At 34.2% G+C, this 6000-nt stretch overlaps 1 long non-coding RNA gene across 1 annotated transcript in view; it reads left to right on the forward strand.

Moving 5' to 3' along the window:
• Positions 1-4615, forward strand: part of LOC134371875 (uncharacterized) — a 336001-nt gene extending 331386 nt beyond the window's left edge. Inside the window, exon 4 of the long non-coding RNA XR_010022882.1 lies at positions 4555-4615. This is a non-coding gene — a long non-coding RNA (uncharacterized LOC134371875). The remainder of the gene's footprint in view (positions 1-4554) is intronic.
• The last annotated feature ends 1385 nt before the right edge of the window (positions 4616-6000 follow it).

Raw genomic sequence — 6000 nt, forward strand, 5'->3', positions numbered from 1 at the left:
GGTGCATTATATGTTATGTAAATTGTACCTCGATAGGCTAATAAAAGCAAAAATATGCTCATTAAAACTAAAAGAAGTGCAGAGAAACCTGACAGACACTACCTTAGCCAAATGAACAAGGTTAACGTCCCCAGTGATAACTTATGTTGATATCATGTACCCCCTGATATTATATTAGAAGAAGGGTACTTCACCTCTTTTGTATTCTTCTCTAAAACTCATAACCCCAATCTAATTATGGGAAAACATCAGACAAATTCAAATTGTGGAACATTCCACAAAATATCTGAACACTGCTCTTCATAACTGTCAGGGTAATGAAAAATGAGAAAAGACTGAGAAACGGTCACAGGTCAGAGGAGACTAAGGATTCATGGCAACTAAGTGCAATGTGGTATCCCGGATTGGATTCTTGGTACAGAAAAAAAATATTAGTGGGAAAACTAGTGACATCTGAATAAAGTCTGTAGTTTAGTTGATAGTATTGCATCAATATTAGTTTCTTAGTTTTGAGAAATTTACCATGATTATGTAAGATGTTAATAGTAGGAGAGACTAGTGAAGGAAATATGGAAACTCTGTACTATCTTTGCAACTTTTCCATAAATCTAAAATTGTTCCGAAATAAAAAGTTAAAATAAAAAAAGAAACGAGAAATTTATAGCTTAAAGAGAATTATCATTCAAACATAATATATAGATCTTATTTAGATCATCCTGATTCAAACTAACCAGCTGTTAAAAAAAGGAAAGGAAAGAAAAAGAAAAACATGTAAAAGTCACTTGACATGGACAGGATATTTAATAGTATTAAAGAATTCCTATTATTTTTGATGCGGGATGAGATTAGTTATGTTTATAAAAAGTCATTATCTTTTAGTAATACATACTAAAGTATTCATGAATGAAATAAAATGATATCGGGGTTTGTCTTTGAAATGATCTCTTGAGGGAAAAAATGGGTGAAATTATCAATAGAAAAAATTGACTATGGGTGATGGGTACACGGGAGTTCATTTTTACTATGCTCTTTACTTGCATGTGTTTGAAATTTTCATAATAAAAAGTTTTTAAAAAGTGAAAAAAAAAAAAAAACTAAAAGAAGTAATTGAAGTATTATAAGTAGCATTCTATGCTGACCACAGACAGGGTTTGTCTCTTTTAAAGATCAAATCTGAACAGTGTCAGAATGAATAGATCATAGAGAGGTGAGTGAACTTTCAGAAGCAATCTGAGCAAGATAACAATCGGTGCTGAATACTTGGGAGAGCATTAAGAGAAGTGCCTGAGTTAACACAGACCTCCTAAACTGGAGTGCTTTGTTGTTCTTTCCTTAGAGTTCCATAACCTGGTGACATCTAAAACTCCTATCTCTGTGAGGATTTTATAAAATAGAGTGTGGTCACAAGCAGCCCTTTGTTCCTAGTCAATGTTAAGTTCTGTAGTTCCTCACCCCCCTTCAGTTTTTCTTTATTGACTGGGGGCTTTGTTTGCGGACTTGCAACTTACAGGATAGGTTACTGTAATATAACGCATGTGCTACTTCTCTGGAAAACCATTCAGAATCTTTAACTAGTGCAGAAAGTACAACTCTTTTGCTAAAGGATCTCTGCCAAAAGAAGCATTCTTCCAGGCTTTGTAATTTGCAGTGATTATTGAGCTGTTTCTCAGTGCCTCATTGGATGTTAACTGTAATCTATAAAGCCTTACATAGTTTTGTCCTGATTAAAGAAGTCTGACACTCGTTGTCAATTTTAATAATGATTGAGATTGATCTTGTGACTTAAAAAAATGTTAACAGATTTTGGAACCTGAAATGTCAGGAGCAAGTTATTCTTATTGATGACAAATACTCTTTAAATCTACAGTTTTAAAGGTAGATTCCATGTACAATGTGAACTTGAAAAAAAAAATAATAAAATAAAATAAAAAGGTCCTGGTCCTAACTCTCTGCTCCAACATCTCATCTGACATACCCTTTGAATATTTTACTTCCTTGATGACCAGTAGAAAGCAATTTCTACCCAATACTTAACCTCATTCCATAGTGACATAGTTATTGATTTTTTCATGAGGCAGATATGAAGAGGAGCAGTACTGTTATCACAGACAACTGGTCCCACTTCCAGGTCCATTTTTGGGCCAAGATATGTAGTCGCCAACAGTGAGTTGGCGACTCGTAGTTTTTGAGTCCTGGCGCAAAGTAAGATCCATCTGTTTTGCCCAGCCGTTTGCCTGAGTGCCACAAAATGGTCCTGTTATTAGTCTTATTTGTGGTCCTATTTGAGGTTAGTATAATGGAAATAAACTTCAGTCTTCTTTGTGATGAATGCAGTATGGGAATTAAAAGTGGTGGTGTTGGTAGTGGTGAGTGATGTTGCGTCTCTATTTTCTCAATTGCTCTGTTTTCTTTGGAGTGGGAAACAGACATTTAAGAATGAGTTTGTCATCTGGAAGGATAGTTGTGACCAAGTTTCCCTCAACAGGATACAAGATGTTATTTTTGAGCTTCATTACCCTCACCAAGGTAAAAAAAAGAGAAGAAAAAAGAAATAAGAAAGAAAGTGAAAGCGGGGAAGAAACAGGCAAAACTGGAAAGAAGAGATAGGTTTAAGAGGTGAAGGAAGAGTGACATGAGGGGAGGGGGAATGTAATTTAGAAGTTAAATTCACTCAAGGTCTAATGAATTGAGGAAAAAGAAATCTAATTGAACTGAACTGCTAGTTGTCTATTAAATAGTTTATACGTAGATGTTCAGCCTAGTTTTTATCACCTTTTTGTGTCTGAACTAGACCGTAAATCAGTTTCACTACCATATTTTATTGGTGAGTAGAACACCAGCAGTTGGTGATTCAGGTTTACCTAGAGGTAGGCAGTTTTTATATTTCTGAATCATTTATTAAGGATTATTTTTATTCAATATATTTATATTATATGCCATATAATTTTTGAGCACAAGTTATTTTTGTCAGTTTCTTTTATGAATGTTTTGTTGCCTTATAAGGAAATATGTGCACTTTCCTTCTCTCGTTCAGTTGTCCCTAGTGACGCCTCCATAATTTCTGTCTTTACACTGGTGCATTTTTAGTCTAATTCAGGCATGTGAGAAGCAGGGTAAAAGTTTAGTTAGTCAATGGCAGTGATTTTTTTTAAAATGTAATCCCATTCATGGGTGAATTTAGTGAGAATCCGAGCAAGTTTGCATTTAAAATCTATGTACATAAAATAGACACATTACCCAAGATATTCCTCCATACACTTCAAGGGGAAAAGAAAACAAGATTCGCAAATGAGAACTAGGTACATTTTCTAATAATGGGTGCTATTTTAGGGGTGATTTACGATTATGCTGTCATGTGGAAATACTAAAACATTACTTTGCACTAATATGAAGTTGTACATAAACATACCACATTTAGTGCTACAAATACATAAAAAATATTCTGCCATGCTGTAAAGTAAAAGAAAGATAATTATATTATCTCCATTTTACATTCAAAAAACTAAATTTTTCTAAATCCTATTGTGTCATGTTTTGGAAGCTAAAAAAAAGAGATGACTTAATCTAGTGTGTGACTTTTAAAAAAAAACAATTACCTTATTTATAGATGGCACTGTTTGAAGAAAGAAAGGATTGAGAAAAAATAATATGACGTTTTAAGCCCAAATATTTATGACAAATTTGGAAATTTTTTTTATTATTATTTTCTATTCTTGGCAGCTGCCTAGTACAGAGATTGAACACCGGACCTTGGTGTTTTCAGCACGATGCTCTTACCAACTGAGCTAACTGGCCAGCACCATTCTTGGAGACCTTAATGCCTGGAACCTTCATTTGAAGACTAAAAATACTTATTAAAAATAAGAAGCAACGTGGTTACAGTTATTTAAACCTGGGTCTGGTTCAAACCCTGATGGTCTTCCTGCGCTGCTTCAAACAGCAATGGCTGCATGTGACGAGATGTGTAACATGATGTGAAATGGGGCACGCTAAACTCATATTATACTGCAATGGCCATTTTGTGTTGCTAAATATTTTAATTTCCATCTCCTTCACCATCCACCCCACCACCAATTCAGTTATTTGAAAGTAGTAGATCTAGCATTTTTTCCCAATTTTATTTGAAGTCATAATTTTCCTTTAACGTATGTATTCAGATCCGTAGATTTTCTTACTTATTTTCTGAACTTAATATTTTATGTAATCTTTAAACTGGGAAATTGTTGTTTAGATGCTTTTTTAAAAAAAATCTGATAGAATACAGCTAAAATTCAGAAACACTGTTTCTAGTCATATCATTATGAAGTCTTTAACACAGAGGCATATTTTGTTTTTCTGAATTGCTTCTTTTTCCTCTTTAAATCCTTTTCATTAAAAGCTAGTCTGGGAAGAGGGTTTTTTTTTTTTTTTTTTTTTTCCTTAACAGGAAAAAAAAAGCCACGCTTGACTGATAATGCATTGCTTTGGATGGTGAAACATTATGAAAGTTTAATTTTTAATTAAATCTGAAATACCAATTATAACTGAAAGAGATTTTAACCTGTTTCTTTTCAGACTGCCTGAAGTTACATTTAGAGACTGAAATCACTGCACCTTAAAAACAAAAGATTGAGCTGCATTGTATTTCTGTAAGTGAAAGCTTCCTGTACCTTCCTCTGTGTTTCTGTGACCAACCCATAAAGGGACAAAAATATTGGTAACATAGTAACCAAACATAAGTAAAAATTTGTCCGTGAAGAAATACATGTTTAAAGGATTTCATTCTTAAAAAAAAAAAAAAAAAAATGTTGTTGGGCTCAATATTCAGTATGTCTGTTTTTATCCAACCTAAATTGCAAATCATTTTTTTTGGCTGGTTTGAATTTCATTAGGGAGGGAGTCACCCACTGTGCATCAGCACAGTGACATACACCCTGTCTGGAAAGATTCTTGCATTTTTGTACCAGTCTTTCTAAAGGTAAAAGAAGATTTCTTAGGGAATCAAAGTAGATTCCATTTTCCTTTGTGATGTCACTAGGAATTTTTAGCCTTTGTGTCAATGGAAATAGAGAAAAAGAAAGTTCATGATGACATCATAAGATTCTGTTGCCTTGAGGACTTTGGGCAAAACTAAGTAAAATGCATAATTCCCTTGTGTGCGTGTGTTCCCCATTCTGCTACGAAGCAGTCAAAATAGCACATCTTATGTCTTCCCGTGAGCTACAAGGCTGTCTCTCAGAGCCCCATTGTTCCATAAATGCATGTCAGAGTCTACCACAGTCTGGTCTACCCTTATTTAGCTGCTGTTTTGTCAATGTACTTGGAAGAACAATTAACATTTGGGATTTCAATGTCTGAATAACAGGCAGTGAATAGAACCCAAGCATATAAAAGATTCAGACGCCTAGGGTAAGAAAACAGAAGCTTATAGTTGGTGGAGAAAAAAAGAAAAGCATTTTAATGCTGCACTCGAAGATTGTGAGATACTATGTGGAAAATCAATCTGGTTTTTGTTTTTTGTTTTAAATTTTAGATCAAAATGTACATTTTGGTAATAAAATCCAGAAGCTTATGATTTCTTCCTAAGTTTTGCAGTTTGATGTGCTGCAAGGTCTTTTACTAGAGAGTCTTCAAATGCTTAACCTTCCATTGTTGTAATGCCAGATACAGGGTATACTGCATCATGGTTTTCAGAGTGTCACAGTCCCTGTCCAACAAAGTACACTAAAGGTAATTCGGACAATTTCTTCCATTTTCAGTTCAGTTCATTGCACTCTTTCATTATTGACGACAGTGTATGGTTCTTGTGTATTGACAATAGACAGTCTTGGAGTTGTTTAATGTTTGTGTGTATTGTCTAAATTCCTGCTAAGTCCATTTTTTTTGAGAGATGATGCATGGACAGAGCAAGATCAACTCTCAAAGTCAGGAGGATATCAAGTAAAATGGAGGGAACTTTATCAGTTTACATATGTTGCTAACTGAGCGTAGTGCCTGGCTGGTATGAGTGAATAAATGATG

Source organism: Cynocephalus volans, chromosome 1 (assembly GCF_027409185.1).
Source record: "Cynocephalus volans isolate mCynVol1 chromosome 1, mCynVol1.pri, whole genome shotgun sequence".
Lineage (NCBI taxonomy): Eukaryota > Metazoa > Chordata > Mammalia > Dermoptera > Cynocephalidae > Cynocephalus > Cynocephalus volans.